Below are 16,120 nucleotides of genomic sequence, written 5' to 3'. Positions count from 1 at the left end.
TAGTCCCAAGATCCAGAGCTTTATCTGTCCTTTTCAATGCCTTGTAGGTGGGAACCTACATCCAGTTCTTTCCCTTCTTTACACTTCTGAGGAGAATAAGATTATTTCCTGTCCTGCTGCATTTTCTCAATACCCTGAGTTTTATTTCATGAGAAAGTTACTGTTTGAGAAGAGCAATTTAACTGAATGCTGGTAGAGGAAGGCCATTCTGGATTGGAGTAATTTTTACACTTCTTTTGTTGCTGCTCACATAAAAATACTTCATCCTTAACTTTCCTTACTGTTCTGAATTTTGTCATTTTTGTCTTTCTTGGTATTGGAGAAGTAACCCTTGCTAGTTCATAGGACTTTGAGTCACAATACTCTGATAGCCTTGGCCTCATGGGTGGTCATATGACTAGGATCTGGCCAATTAGAGTCCCTCCAGAGTGATTGGTTCAGAGTTTAGGACTGACCAAGGATGGCCAACCAGAGATCTTCCTTAGAATTTGATGTGTACAAGTTTGGAGAGAAAAGTGGGGTAGATATGCTGTGACATAGGCTTGAGCTACTGGGCTATTCCCTACCACATGGAGAAGGGTGAAAAGCACCAAGAGTGAGGATATGAAGTGAGAGAATGAAGCCAAGCCAAATAGAGATGAGATGTACGAGGCAGGAACTTTTGATTTCACACATACTTCTGTTCTTTCCAGTATGTGAGCCAATAAACCTTTTTTTTTTTTTTTGCTCAAGCTGGTTTGAGTTGAATTTTGTCTTTATAATTAATAGTCTGAACTAATAGAACTCTATTTCAAGATATTTACATATCTAACCAAGATCCACCTGCTGGAGATCTGGGGGCTGATCTCTCCCCTATCTTCCCCTTCAAGTTCCAATCCATTTGAAAACAGATTTAGGGAGGATTTCCTTGTAAACTGTGTGGAGGTAAAGTGGCTTTAGCCTGAGGCTAAACTAAGGTCTCTTTCCCAGGTCTCCTCTTACGTAGGTCTTCCAACTCCATTCTAGAGACAGTGGGGATCTGCACGAAGGATACTTCCTCAGTCAGCAGTGCATAGGGTCATGACCTGTCTCATAAACCCTGTCGTCAGCAGAGCATATCACCCATAGTTGATGGTATAAGACTCTAGACCCCTTTTTTCAGTCCACTGCTCCTGTTTCAAATGGTTTGTCCTGATGTCACTAATCACAAGTCACTCTTACTTGATGGTATAGAAAAAGATGGTACCCTCACAGAACCCTCAGGAAATCAATTTCTACAAGTCCTTCTTCTACGGAATGTGAAGGAGAGTCACCCTGCTTCCTGGGTTCTTATCTCCCGTCCTGTCTTCTTAGCACCTCACCCTAGTTTCTCCCATATTATTCACAGTACCTTACTGACAGAGGTTGGTTTATGGCTCGGAATGGACCAATCAGAGCCCATCTGTCAACTTTCTGAATTGAATTCCAACCTCTTATGGCCCACTTCTCAGGTGCAATAGTCCCCTCTTATCCACAGTTTTGCTTTCCACAGTTCCAGTTACCCACGGTTAACTTGAGGCTCAGAAACAGATGATCCTCCTTCTGACAGAAAACCAGAAGGTCCGTAGTAGTGTAACATTACATCACAGTGCCTACATCATTCACTTCACTTGATCTCATCACGTAAGCATGTTATCATCTCACATTATCATGAGAAGAAGGGTGAGTATAATACAATAAGATATTTTGAGGGGCACCTGATACTTCAGTCAGTTGAGGGGCTGACTCTTGATTTCGGCTCAGGTCATGATCCTAGGGTCGTGGGATTGAGCCCTGCATTGGGCTCAAGCCTGCTTGATATTCTTGCTCTCTCTCCCTCTGTCCTCCCTGGCTCGCACCTTTCTCACTCTAAAAAAAAAAAAAAAAAAAAGATACTTTGGGAGAGAGCACATTCACATAACTTTTATTACAGTACATTGTTATAATTGTTCTATTTTATTATTAGTTATTGTTGTTAATCTTTTACTGTGCCTCATTTATAAATTAAACTTTATCATATGTATGTATATACAAGAAAAAATACAATATATGTAGGGTTCAGTACTATCTGTGGTTTCAGGCATCCATTGGGAGTCTTGGAATGTATCCCCACAGACAAGTAGGTATTATTGTAATGCCATCTTCAAAAAAGCTACTTTCCTTTCTCAAGCCCATCATATAAGCTCTTCCCCTCGATGGAATGCTTTTCCCTGTCATCTCACTTGACTAGCATTTTGTCTTCCTTAGACCTCAAATGTGACTTCCTCAACTTAAATATTAACTCCTCAGAGAAGTCTTCCCTGGCAGTTCTATTTAAACTAGGATTGGCATGGCACAAAAACAGACACATAGACCAATGGAATAGAATAGAAACCTCAGAACTAGACCCACAAACATATGGCCAACTCATCTTTGACAAAGCAGGAAAGAACATCCAATGGAAAAAAGACAGCCTCTTTAACAAATGGTGCTGGGAGAACTGGACAGCAACATGCAGAAGGTTGAAACTAGACCACTTTCTCACACCATTCACAAAAATAAACTCAAAATGGATAAAGGACCTGAATGTGAGACAGGAAACCATCAAAACCTTAGAGGAGAAAGCAGGAAAAGACCTCTCTGACCTCAGCCGTAGCAATCTCTTACTCAACACATCCCCAAAGGCAAGGGAATTAAAAGCAAAAGTGAATTACTGGGACCTTATGAAGATAAAAAGCTTCTGCACAGCAAAGGAAACAACCAACAAAACTAAAAGGCAACCAACGGAATGGGAAAAGATATTCGCAAATGACATATCGGACAAAGGGCTAGTATCCAAAATCTATAAAGAGCTCACCAAACTCCACACCCGAAAAACAAATAACCCAGTGAAGAAATGGGCAGAAAACATGAATAGACACTTCTCTAAAGAAGACATCCGGATGGCCAACAGGCACATGAAAAGATGTTCAGCGTCGCTCCTTATCAGGGAAATACAAATGAAAACCACACTCAGGTATCACCTCACGCCAGTCAGAGTGGCCAAAATGAACAAATCAGGAGACTATAGATGCTGGAGAGGATGTGGAGAAACGGGAACCCTCTTGCACTGTTGGTGGGAATGCAAATTGGTGCAGCCGCTCTGGAAAGCAGTGTGGAGGTTCCTCAGAAAATTAAAAATAGACCTACCCTATGACCCAGCAGTAGCACTGCTAGGAATTTATCCAAGGGATACAGGAATACTGATGCATAGGGGCACTTGTACCCCACTGTTCATAGCAGCACTCTCAACAATAGCCAAATTATGGAAAGAGCCTAAATGTCCATCAACTGATGAATGGATAAAGAAATTGTGGTTTATATACACAATGGAATACTACGTGGCAATGAGAAAAAAATGAAATATGGCCTTTTGTAGCAACGTGGATGGAACTGGAGAGTGTGATGCTAAGTGAAATAAGCCATACAGAGAAAGACAGATACCATATGGTTTCACTCTTATGTGGATCCTGAGAAACTTAACAGGAACCCATGGGGGAGGGGAAGGGAAAAAAAAAAAAAAAAAGAGGTTAGAGTGGGAGAGAGCCAAAGCATAAGAGACTGTTAAAAACTGAGAACAGGGGCGCCTGGGTGGCACAGTCGGTTAAGCGTCCGACTTCAGCCAGGTCATGATCTCGCGGTCTGGGAGTTCGAGCCCCGCGTCAGGCACTGGGCTGATGGCTCAGAGCCTGGGGCCTGTTTCCGATTCTGTGTCTCCCTCTCTCTCTGCCCCTCCCCCGTTCATGCTCTGTCTCTTTCTGTCCCCAAAATAAATAAACGTTGAAAAAAAAATTTTTTTAAAAACTGAGAACAAACTGAGGGTTGATGGGGGGTGGGAGGGAGGAGAGGGTGGGTGATGGGTATTGAGGAGGGCACCTTTTGGGATGAGCACTGGGTGTTGTATGGAAACCAATTTGACAATAAATTTCATATATTAAAAAAAATAATAAATAAATAAATAAATAAATAAAATAAAAAATTAGGATTGGCACTGTGATCTCCATCTCAGCCCCTTTTTTCACAACAAAAAGGAATAACCACTCTTCATCAAGCCTAGCATAAATGTACTCAGGTCTATTTCTTTGGGTCTTCATTTTTATATGAAGGCTCCCATATCACGCAAAACTTACATTAAATGATTTTGTATACTTTTCTCCTGTTACTCTGTCTCTTTGCCAGTTTATTTTTTTTTTCAATGTTTATTTATTTATTTGGGACAGAGAGAGACAGAGCATGAACGGGGGAGGGGCAGAGAGAGAGGGAGACACAGAATCGGAAACAGGCTCCAGGCTCTGAGCCATCAGCCCAGAGCCTGACGCGGGGCTCGAACTCCCGGACCGTGAGATCATGACCTGGCTGAAGTCAGACGCTTAACCGACTGCGCCACCCAGGCGCCCCTCTTTGCCAGTTTAAATTGCAGATGCAGCCGGGGACCCTAAGAGGGTCAGGGAAAACTTTTTCGTCCCCTACACTTGTATAAAATAAACATGAAAGAAAGGATTCCCCTTTGCTCTCTTTAGCCTGTAACATGAACATACCTGACATTCCTTGGCCCTCTTTGACTCCCCACAGAGGCCATTGTCAAATGTCATCTCACCCAATCAACAGAAATCTTACTGCAAAAATATTGGTGAGTAATTATTTTTTACTGAACCTTTCAAGGGAAACAGAGAAGTGGTCATAATACACCACTAGCAGCATCTTTAAAAATTTTTTTTTAATGTTTATTTTTTAAAGAGAGAGACAGAGACAGAGCACCAGCAGGGGAGGGGCAGAGAGAGAGGGAGACACAGAATCCAAAGTAGGTTCCAGGCTCTGAGCTGTTAGCACAGAGCCCAAAACGGGTTTTGAACTCACGGAGTGTGAGATCATGACCTGAGCCAAAATTGCACACTTAACCAAGTGAGCCACTCAGGTGCCCCAGCAGCATCTTGTAAATATTTTCTTGAACATTTTTCTCTCACTGAAGATACTCAAACATTGGCATTACATGTTTCTCTTTTCTCTGTCTCAAATCTATTCAACTTCCTTCCCTGTCTTTGATACTCTCACTTCTCCTCTTCCTCTTTCTCCCCCAAGATCTTCCTCTTTAGGTCTCGTTCCCTTCCTAAAGTGGAACACGTGGTCTTCTTCCGGCTTCTTCAGTTCAGATCCCCACCTCCTTAGCTGGTACTCTGAAGAAAGGCTTTTCTCATGATACACCATTAATAGAAGATGAGAGAGAAAAGGGATACAATCATTTTCTTTTCTTCATATTCCTTCTGTTTGAAATTGCACAAGGAGGGAAATTATTTGAGTGTGCGGTACAGCACAGAATATACCAAAATTTGAAGGCTGCAAGGACAATCCTTTGTACGTAGACAGAGTGTCTGTTGGGGCACTAAAATAATGAAGTGATTTGCCTTGGCTTGTATACTTCATTAGTGCCAGAATGGTAGTTTTGTCACTAACAGCTCAACTTGTTAAGCCTTCTCTGTATAAGTTCTAAAAGACTGCATCGTGAATGCTCTCTGTGTGACTTTTAACCCACTCATGCTCTCTCACTTAAGGTGTCTTTTATTCTCTTCCATATGCAGCCCCTTTTGATTAAAAAAAAAATGTATTGCTTAATCTTGCTTTGAATGAGTAAGTGCTCAAGATGCAATAGGCTTCCGGCAGGTCTCCCTTCCTTTGCCACTGGGGGCTGTTATATGAATGTGGGCCTAAGGACACTGAAGACATTTTCAGCATTGCACCACATAAGCAAATGTTCAATGTCCAACCAAATGGCTCATTCTATATGGGACAAAAATAGATGGAAATGTGTTATTTGTGATTCAGCTTGGCTTGCGGTTTTGACTTAGCAACTGATTTCATTTTTATATACTGCTCTGTTCTCTACAGTGACTTAAAAATGTAGTGTAGAAACTTAAAAAAAAAGTATCTGTTATTCTCAGTGGCCCCAAATGGATCTTTAAAAGAGCCTAAAAGCAAAATAGAATGCAATTCACTGTAGATCCATCTGCTTTCAGGTCTTTTGGAGGGGGGCAGGGCGAGCATGTTAAAGAATCATACTGCTTTCTCACTGGTTATAAAAGCAATATATGTTTGTGGTGACTATAGCATAATGTATAAAGAAGTTGAATCACCATGTTGTACACCTGAAATTAATGTAATATTGCATGTCAGTTATACTCAGTTTAAAAAACATTTTTTTAAGTTACTATTAGACAACTGCATAATTTAAAGCAATTTTAATTCTAGCATAATTAACACACAATGCTATATTAATTTCAGGTGTACAATATGGTGATTCAACAATTCTATACATTACTCAGTGCTCATCACAATAAGTGTACTCTGAATCCCCTTCACCTAGAAAATATGAATGAATGAATAAGGAACAAGTCAATACATTCAAAATATATTGTATATCTCAACTCTTGCAAGTATACATATATGAAATAAAACTCAATTTATGACTATTTTTGTATACTATCATTAATATACATTATTGTTACCATAAATCCAACTTTAACTCCACAGCTAGGCAATTGTGGCAGACATTAGTAGCCCTCATAAACTGTATATTTTGGTATAGTCTTGTTTCATCTTGTGTCATCTACTGTCACATCAGCTCAGCTTGGCCATGTGGTTTAGACTGACCAACGTGGCACAAACAGAAGATTGGAGCTCTGAACCACTATGTATAGAAGTCCAGCAACTCTGCTGCAGCATCCACGGGGAAAAACGAGGATGCTCAGTTAGCCCCCAGATGTCTCAGCCACCTCAGGTGAGGCTCCACACATGAAGGAAGAAGCCATTTTGAACATTGCAGCCCTATCAGACACCACAGGGAACAGAACAGCCATCTGTGCCCAGCTCTAATTGCGGAATAAGTCAGAACAAAAATTTGTTATTTTGCTTAAGTCTTTATGTTTTGGGGTAATCTTATGCAGCAACAGATAACTGAATCAGCAATATAATTGTTTTATAAGCAAATAGTTGTTTAAGTGTTTTTTCATTTATACTAATTCATTTGCTCACCTTTAAAAGCCTGTATCCTAGTTCCTTCTTATAGAATATTTTTTCTTCTTCATGAAATAGATCCATTTGAAGATTTAAAGAAAGCAATATATGTTTGCTGTGGAAATTTTTAAAAGAAATGAAATAAAAATCATCAGTAAAAAAAATATCATCAATAATGCCAAAACCCGAAGATAATCACTACTAACGTTTGGGATATTTTCTTTCAGTATTTTTTCTATAAGGATGGCCAGTTTCAAGGGCATGGGACCTGTGCAGGACTCATTCAGAAGCACCTTACATTTGGTTTAAGGCTTTACTACTGCTATCTTGGAATTATTAATAATTTTTTTAGTGTTTATTTATTTCAAGAAGGGGGAGGGGCAGAGAGAAAGAGGGACAAAGAGAATCCCAAGAGGACGCCATGCTGTCAGTGCAGAACCCCACGTGGGGCTCGATTTCAGGAATGTGAGATCAGGTCTTTTCTAAATAATAGTAATTCACTATAGCTGCACTTTCTGTTTCGTGGAGGAAAGTTTTATTAATTATAAGGGAATATATGGAACTAAACAATTATAGTAAACATAAAGAGGAGAAGTACAGAGAAGAACAAAAAAGGGTTAGTACATTAAATCAGGGACTCAGGGGCACCTGGGTGGCTCAGTCGGCTGGGTGTCCAACTTCGGCTCAGGTCATGATGTCACAGTTCATGGGTTCGAGCCCCATATCAGGCTCTGTGTTGACAGTCCAGAGCCTGGAGCCTGCTTCAGATTCTGTGTCTTCCTCTCTCTCTGTCCCTCCCCTGCTCGTACTCTGTCTCTGTCTCTCTCTCAAAAATAAATAAACATCAAATCAGGGACTCACAACATCCAACCTTCTGGCTGGGGAAGCCCTGCAGATAACAGCCCAGTTGGAGTTTCGATTGAGGGTCCTGGGCAGAGCATCCTCCCCTCAGGTGAGGCTTCTAACTATTCCTGACAGGGCAACATTACCCTGTGTGTGATCTGTGGTTAGTCATTAAGTTTGCCTAAGTGCCATCCTGAGAATCTGGGTGTTTTTCTCTGTTTCTCTTATCACATCTCACAATGTTAGGATCCTGGGTGTCTGCATATTTCTCTTCCCTCCCTGATCCATTCCAGAGGGCCAGCCTGGTCTGGTTTAAGGAGGCAAATTGATTCCTCTTGGTGTCAGGAACAGAAGAGCCAATTCTGATCCTGAGGCCAGATACGGAGCAGAAGCCATCTAAGCCATCCACGAGTGTGTATGTGCAACTCTGGCAGAAATGCATGACAAGCCACACAAACAGAACAAGGTCCCGAGCCAAAATCAAGAGTGAGACACTCAACTGACTGAGCCACCCAGGCACCCTGGAATTATTAACAATTTTTGGACAAGAGGTCCTGCATTTTCATTTTGCACTGGGCCCTGCAAATTGTGTAGCCAGTTCTGTTTACAGACATTCTTATATACACATCTATGAATTATATGCATATATGTTTATAATCTATGTCATTAAAGCTCCAAAATTCTTCTTAAATGTTATTTTAAATACTCGCATAATATTTCATCATATGGAAACAATCATGTATTTAATTATGTTTCTATTTTTTTAATATTTATTTATTTTTGAGAGCCAGAGAGACAGAGCACGAGCAGGGGACGGGCAGAGATAGATGAAGACAAAGAATCTGAGGCAGGCTCCAGGCTCTGAGCTGTCATGGGGCTTGAACTCACAAGCTGTGAGATCATGACCTGAGCTGAACTCGGACACTTAACCGACTGAGCCACCTAGGTGCCCCTATGTTTCTATTTTGGCACCTAGATTGTATAAAGTTTTATACTGTTATGATGAGGATGTCTTTTTATATTATTTTAAAGATCTATTTCTAATTATTTCCTTAACATAACATCCCAGAAATAAAACTGAAGGGATAAAGGTATTTGAATACTGCTGGAACCTTGTATTTAAATTGCCAAAAAGCTTTCCAGAAAGATTACTATTACCAGCAGAGTATAAGAAACTCCTTCTTCATACCCTTAGCAGCAGAGAATATTCTAATTAAAAAGTATTTGGTAATTGAATACACTAAAATATTATCCAGTTAATTTGCATTTCTTTGACTACAAATAAAGGAAGCTTTTAAAATATATATTTACTAGTAGTTTTTATTTCTTCTTGGAATTGCCTAAGATGCAAACTTCTCAACATGTTTTAAAAAAAATTTTTTTTAATGTTTATTTATTTTGGAGAGAGAGCACAAGTGGGGGAGGGGCAGAGAGAGAGGGAGACACAGAATCCAAAGCAGGTTCCAGGCTCCGAGTTGTCAGCACAGAGCCCAATGTGGGGCTCAAACTCATGAACCCTGAGATCATGACCTGAGCCAAAGCCAGCCGCTTAACCAATTGAGACACCCAGGCGCCCCCTACACATGGTTTTTAAGGCCCTTTGTGTCCACCAGTCTAGCTTTATCTTATCTATTCCCTTCCTTCTCACCCACCCCATTCTATTCTAATTTCCAGCCATACTGAATTGTATTCAGTTTCTAGAAGTTGTCATGCTTTCTCTTGTTTCTGGACCTTTAAACATTCTACATACATACTATTGTGGATATATGCCTATATCCCTGTTTGGTTAACTTCTACTTGTCCTTCAGCTCTCAGCTTAAATATTCCTTTCTTTGAGAGCTTTCCTTGACCATCAAATTAGGTTGGGTGCTCCCAAATCACTCTGCTCTTCTTCTTTTTCTCCTCCTTATTTTTAGTAAAATTTTTATTTTGGGATAATTTTATATTTTCAGGAGAGTTGCAAAGATAGTACAGAATTCCCATATATCCTTTACCCAACTTCCCCTAATATTAACATGTTCATAACTGTGGCACATTTGTCAAAACTAAAACTGAACATAGATATGCTACTATTACCTATACTATACTCTTTATTTGGATTTCACTAATTTTTCCACTAATGTCCTTTTTCTGTTTCAGGATCCAGTCTAGGATAATACACTGCATCTAATCATGTCTCTTTACTCCCCTGTACTTCTTATGTTTTATTCTAGTTGCCTCCCCTTCTAGTATATAAGCTCTGTGACAGCAGGGACTACGTACTTTTCACCATTGCATCCCTAGTTCTTACAGTACCCATAATAAGCAGGTGGTGTATGTGATGGCATATAAGGCAAGATTTTTAAAAAGCATCTCTCAAAAAGGAGAGATCACCTTCCATTTAATTGACAAAAACTCTTATGGTACATTTTCTCAATTATTTTATTTAGAACAAAATAACATTCAAAGGACACATATTAGCCTGAAATGACCTCACTGAGTGCCTGGAGACTTGTGGAGATCATCTGTTGGAATCAGTAAGAATGGAGGCAAAGACATTGAAAAACATTTAGGTATGTGCATTTTAGGGGTTGTGACCTCACAGTTGTAAGGGCTGGATGTCCTTATAAACAAGGCTTTTAAAAAGAGATCAGGGGAAAGAAAGGAGATGGAGACAGAAGGAGAAAGGCTTATAAAATTCACTTCATATTTTTTTTTTTTTAGTGTTTATTTGTGAGAGTGAGAGAGAGAGAGAGAGAGAGACAGCACAAGTGGGGTAGGGGCAGGGAGAAAGGGAGACAAAATCTGAAGCAGGCTTCAGTGTCTAAGCTGTCAGCACAGGGCTGGACACAGGGTTTGAACTCATGAGCTGTGAGATCATGACCTGAGCTGAAGTCGGCTGCTCAACTGACTGAGCCACTCAGGGGCCCCCATAAAGTTCACTTTAAAAAGCCATTCATTGGGGCGCCTGGGTGGCTCAATCGGTTAAGCATGCGACTGAGGCTCAGGTCATGATCTCAGGGTTCATGAGTTTGGGCCCCACATCGGGCTCTGTGCTGACAGCTCGGAGCCTGGAATTTGCTTTGGATTCTGTGTCTCCCTCTCTCTCTGCCCCTCCCCTGCTCACTCTGCCTCTCTCTCTCTCAAAAGTAATAAACACTAAAAAAAAAAAAAAATGTTTTTTTAAGCCATTCAGGGGAGGAAGTGAAGTACATACCTAGTCAAAGCTATTGTCTCTTGCCTGGAATTGCTACCATAGCTTCCTAAATGGTGTTTCTGAACGGTCTCTTATCCATCTACAATCTGCTCTCCATCAACATCGAGTGATTTTTTTTTTCCAAAATTCAAGTCTCCTACTTAAAAAATTACAATAGGGGGGCACTTGGTTGGTTTAGCCATTAGAGCATGCAACTCTAGATCTCAGAGTTGTGACTTTGAGCTCCAAGTTGGGATTAGAGTTTACTTAACAAACGAACAAACAAACACACTTGCAATGATTTTCCAACTGGTCTTAGAAAAAAGACCAAAATCCTTAACAACCAATAAATTCCTGAGTGCTCACTCTTCTGCTTACTCTTCCCCCCCACCCCAGCCTACACATCTCAGCCTAAGCCTCACTTCCCATGTCTATCCTCCAGGTACATACTTTCAGCACTCAGCTGAGTTTTTCTTAATGGCCTGTGTTAAAGTTATAATTGTAATTACAAACTCCATGAGGCCCAGCTCAATTTTTGCTCACTTTTGTATCTCCAACAGCTAGCAAAGTCCCTGGCTTAAGTAATTTCTAAGCACCTGTAATTAGTTGAAAAAAATGAAGGAGTCCTTTCAGCAAGGGTGAATTATCTACCTAATGGTCTAATGGGGTAACCTTTAGTATTTGTACTTTTCGGTTTCTGGGCACCCAAACATTACTTTGAGTCCTGACATCATGAGACTTGACCATCTAACCTGGTTAAGACCATTGAGCTCTACAGCTCTGAGATCAAACACATGTCCAACTTAATTGAAGTTTTACTTGGAGATCCTCATTTTTATTTTTTTTAACATTTAAAAAAGCTTGTTATTTATTTATTTATTTATTTTTGAGGAGGGGAGGGGCAGAGAGAGAAGGAGAGAGAGAGAGAGAGAGAGAGAGAGAGAGAGAGAGAAACCCAAGCAGGCTCCACACTGTCAGTGCAAAGCCTGATGTGGGTTTGAACTCACCAACCATAAGATCATGACCTGAGCTGAAATCAAGAGTTGCATGCTTAACCGACTGAGCCACCCAGGTGCCCTGGAGATCCTCATTTTTATCAAACCACTCATCAATCTGCTGTCTGACATCTGCTGTCTGATTCTCTGAAGTCTTCCATCTCCACTTAATTTAATTTCAACATAATATTTACCACATGAGAATTCTTCCCCAAGCTCTCTTGGCCGAGTCCTTTTGTAGTTTTTCCAAGTTCCTCCCCTGGTTAAGGACAGTTCAGGTACTCTACTTGGAGATGAGGGCTTACTTTCCAGTATTTGTATCTGGCACAAAGAAGGAACATAAAACTGTGCAGCATGCACTGAAATATTCTCGGAGAATAAAGTGTTGCTTCTCTGTATCTTATTCAGTTTTGTAGCTCATGTACTTCTTACAGGAGTGAAGAATAATTGGGAGTTATGGGTAACTGTATCTCAGTTCTATAGATGGAACTGTCAGCTCTCTGTTGTGTGTACTTCATGTAATATGTTTGTGAAGCAAAACTGAGTTAATAGCAATTGTATCTCCCATGCATGGATACAATGCTCTGTGCAACGGGTCCTGTCTATAATTTGTGTGGAGAAATTTATTTTAAGAAGTTGTGTCTTGTGGTTGCTAGAGGGGAGAGTGGTGGATGTAATAGGTGAAGGGGATTACGAGGTACAAACTTCCAGGTATGAAATAAATAAGTCATAGGGATGAAAATTATAGCATATGGAATATAATCAATAATATTGTAGTAGCTGTGTATGGTGATAGATGTAACTACACTTACCATGGTAGAGCATTGTGTAATATATAGAATTTGTCAAATCACTATGTTATACACCAGAAACTAACATAATATCAACTACACTTCAATTATAAAATTAGGGGCACCTGGGTGGCTCAGTTGGTTAAACATCCAACTTTGGCTCAGGTCATGATCTTGCAGTTCATGAGTTTGAGCCCCATGTGGGGCTCTGTGCTGACAGCTCAGAGCCTGGAGCCTGCTTCAGGTTCTGTGTCTCCCTATCTCTCTGCCCCTCCCCTGCTTGCATTCTGTCTCTCTCTCAAAACTAAATAAACATTAAAAAATTAAATTAGAAGTGCCTGAGTGGCTCGGTCGGTTAAGTATCGACTCTTGATTTTGGCTCAGGTCATGATCTCACAGTTTGTGGGATCAAGCCCTGCACTGAGCATGAAGTCTGCTTGGGATTCTCTGTCTCCCTCTTTCTCTGCCCCTCCCCCCACTTGTTCTCTATCTCTCTCAAAAAAAAAATAAATAAACTTAAAAAAGTTAAAATGATGCATCAAAAAGTTAAAAAAAGATCTGTGTCTTGCACAGAGAAGCCATGATGCTCTACAACCCCTAGGCTATTTCCTTACTCTCTGTCTATAGGCCTAACCCAGAGTTCCAAACCCAGAGAACTCTTTGTTCCCTAACTGCTTCATTCACTTCTTCTTTCTCTTTTTCCCTGAAGGTTCATAGTTGTCTATGCAAAAGATCACTGAATTAAAAAGAAAACCTCCCTTCTTTATTTTTCCATAACATTTATCATCATCCAACGTAATACTTTATTTGTTCCTATGATTTGTTGTCTGTTTCCTTCCCCTCACTAAAATGTATGCTGCATGATGCAGTCATTTTTGACTGTTTTATTCACTATTGATTGTCCTAGTGCTTAGAACAGTGCTTAACGCATAGTAGGTGCTTAATAAATATCTGCTGATAGAATTAATGATTCCCAATCTAAAAAACAAGGGACATTCAAGATTAACTATATCACGCATAGGGCTTAAAGCAATTCTTCATTTCAAATTGCTGAACAAAATTCTCAAAGTTAAAAAAAAAAAAACAACCCACTACTTTGGACGAAGATGTAGGTAGACATGTGGAACAAATGAGGTGCAGAATTAGGGAATTTAGACTGGAAATAACACCAAGGAGTGAGCACTTGGAGACAGGCTAGATATAGCTACATATCACACATGTGGCTGGAGCCTTGGCTGCTAGAAATAATTGCCCTGAATAATTTCTGGGAGTTCACTGGCTCTGCTTGGTTCCGCTTGCCCCCAGGTCTTGGCTACTTGGCTTACTTCCTTGCCAAACACACATTAAGAGATGATAGCAGAGTCAAGGGCTTTATAGCCATGGGAATGGGGTGGGGCAAATTGCTGGCAGTGAGGAGTAGGGGACTCCACAGCAGTTTCAGGAACCTGGTCCACCTGACTGGACCCATGCAGTCTCTGGCTTTCCCAGGGGCTTTTTGTAGAAACCAGTTAGCACAACTCAGAAATGCACGGGAGAGGCATTTTTGCCCTTATTCCCTACCTTCCAACAGATTGTTCTAAGATCCATACAGAGATATCTCATATGACTGAGCAACCAGTTGTGTCTCTCCAGGAAGCTGTGGCCCTTTCCTCCTTATTCTTCCTTCTCTGAAATTACACTCATCTCCCCTCTCCACACACCTCCAGTACGCAATAAAAATTAGTTCTCTAAACTTTGTCTTAGGTTTTGTTTTCTAGAAAACCCAGGCTAACACATAGAGAAGAAGAGTTGTCACAATTCAGTTTCAGAAAAATTGCATAAAACATAGACATACTTTTGAGTTCAAACTCTTCTCTTGTGTGCCTTACTGTAAAAAAAGTATGTTTCTACTTCAAACAAGTTAAAATATTATTATCTAGCAAAAGTCAAGTAACCATAAAGTGAAAAATTGGTAGACTTTCAAGTGAAGACTAAAAGACATGGAGAGGAGATATTGCAGTCAGAAAGACCTGTCTAAAATTCATTCATTCATTCATTCATTCATTCAACAAAGAATGTGAAGCACTAACCTAGGTGCTGGAGACACAACAGTGAACAAGACAAATGGACTCTCCCCCAGGAGCTTAAATACTACTGGAGGAGACAAATGATAAACAAGTAAGAAATATTTAACAGGCCTGCCTGGGTGGCTCAGTCAGTTAAGAGTCTATATCTTTATTTCTGCTCGGGTCATGATCCCAGGGTTGTGGGATGGAGCCCTGCGTTGGGCTCTGTGGAGCCTGCTTAAGATTCTCTCTTTCTCTCTCTCTCTCTCTCTAGCTCTCAAAAAAGAAAGAAAGAAAGAAAGAAAGAAAGAAAGAAAAATATTTAACATAATGCCAGATGGCAATAAATGATGAAGAAAAACAAAGGAGGGGATAGAGATTGATAAAATGCTTTTTTAGGTAATATGGTCAGTAAAGGCCTCTCTGTGTCCCTGTAAAGGAAACCTAAGCAGAGACGTGAAGTCAGAGAGGTATTCAAGTAAAAGTCTAAGGACTAGCACCCTACAATGCACACACATAAGTTGTTTGTCAGATTAGCTTTGAACTGAGAATAAATAAATAGAGCAAGGGAAGAAGAAAAATTTTTGCATTTCTTTTTCATCTCAAAACCATCTAAGCCTGAACCTCTCCTAAATTCCCCCTGGTGGCTGGTTGCATTTTTAAAATTAATCAACTTAGGGGCACCTGGGTGATGATGTCTGCTCAGGTCATGATCTTACTATTTGTGGGTTCAAGCCCTGTGTCAGGCTCTGTGCTGACAGCTCAGATTCTGTGTCTTCCTCTCCCTCTGGCCCTCTCCAGCTCTCTCTCTCTCTCAAAAAATACACATTAAAACATTTTAAAATTAATCAACTTAGCAGAAACTGAAGGTATTTCTTCCTTCTTCAGTGCAAGGTTATTTCTATCTTATATTAGCTCCGCACTTTGCCTGGTATTATTGCCATTTATTCATGCATCTCATATCCATGTAATATGGTATGTACTTTGAAAGCAAAGTCTATATATGCTCAGCATTACATTCCCTGAAATATCTGGCACAGTGTCTGTCAGAGTAAGCAAAGTATTATTTGATGAATTAACATTTTTATTTTTAGAGTTAATTTTTTTAATGCTTATTGATTTGTGAGAGAGAGCGAGAGAGCGAGAGCAAGGGAGAGAGAGAGAGAGAGCGAGCGAGCATGAGTGGGGAAGGAGCAGACAGAAAGAGGGAGAAAAAGAAGTCTAAGTAGGCTCCACATTGTCAGTGTG

The 16,120-nt window shown here is 40.3% G+C and overlaps 1 pseudogene across 1 annotated transcript in view; it reads left to right on the top strand.

Annotated features, from left to right (window-relative positions):
• LOC125152185 (glyceraldehyde-3-phosphate dehydrogenase-like) overlaps window positions 1-16,120 on the top strand; it is a 66,412-nt pseudogene that overhangs the window by 37,319 nt on the left and 12,973 nt on the right. The window contains exon 2 of the transcript XR_007147073.1: window positions 10,296-10,418. The product of XR_007147073.1 is annotated as a glyceraldehyde-3-phosphate dehydrogenase-like (transcript). The remainder of the gene's footprint in view (window positions 1-10,295; window positions 10,419-16,120) is intronic.

The sequence above is a fragment of the Prionailurus viverrinus genome, chromosome E1 (genome assembly GCF_022837055.1).
Source record: "Prionailurus viverrinus isolate Anna chromosome E1, UM_Priviv_1.0, whole genome shotgun sequence".
Taxonomy (NCBI): Eukaryota; Metazoa; Chordata; class Mammalia; order Carnivora; family Felidae; genus Prionailurus; species Prionailurus viverrinus.
Note: the sequence above shows the minus strand (reverse complement) of the source record. Positions and strands in the feature narration are given on the sequence as shown.